Source organism: Aplysia californica, unplaced genomic scaffold (genome assembly GCF_000002075.1).
Source record: "Aplysia californica isolate F4 #8 unplaced genomic scaffold, AplCal3.0 scaffold00586, whole genome shotgun sequence".
Lineage (NCBI taxonomy): Eukaryota > Metazoa > Mollusca > Gastropoda > Aplysiida > Aplysiidae > Aplysia > Aplysia californica.
The window spans coordinates 174784-175623 of NW_004797856.1; positions in this window are offsets into that span (position 1 = coordinate 174784).

Genomic DNA, 840 nt, shown 5'->3' on the forward strand with positions numbered 1-840 from the left:
GTGGTTGTGATCATGAACAAGAGAAAAAGACGGCGGCGGCGGCGGCGCGCTTCACTGCAGGCAGGCACGCAGCTAGAGCTCCCTCAGCGACAACACTGAGACTGAACTGACGGGGTGACTGGTCAGAAAACCGCTCGAGTCGAGTCGAGTCCGACCAGGAGGCCAGGCGAGGCAGGCAGGCAGGCAGGCAGGCAGCAAGCAAGCATTGAAGCAACACGCGGGCCAGCTCTAGGAAGGAGGGGGAGGAGGAGGAGGAGAAGGCACACACAAACACTGCGCGCACATACACACGCACGCACGCACGGGCGGACACACGTACGTCGTCGTACGGGGAGTAGTGGTGGGCAAAATCCAGATAACCGATCCGGATAACCGGATAATTCTCAATGAAACGTCCGAATTCAGACTCTTTATTAAACTCTCTTTCCTAACCCGTTGGCCGAAGTGGGTGCTCCAATTTTGTTGAAGTGGTTCTCTAATCCGTTTGTCGAAGTGGTTCTAACCCATTTGCCGAAGCGGTTCATAACGCGTTTAATTGCCGAAGAAGGGCACTAACATATTATCCGAATTTTGTTAAAGGGACTCATAGCCCAGCCCAAACTGGGAGACCTGCAGAACACAGACGCACACACACACACTACAACACTTCACAGTAACACCGCAGGCAGGCAGGCAGGCACGGGAGAGGAGGAGGAGGAAAGGAGGAAGAGGGGAGGGAAGGGAGAGGCGAGGGCTTGCTTTGCTTGCGTTTGCCTGTACTGTTGGAGGCCTGCCCGCTAACGATTCAACAACCGTGCGCTGAGCTCTCTCTCTCTCTCTCTCTCTCTCTCTCTCTCTCTT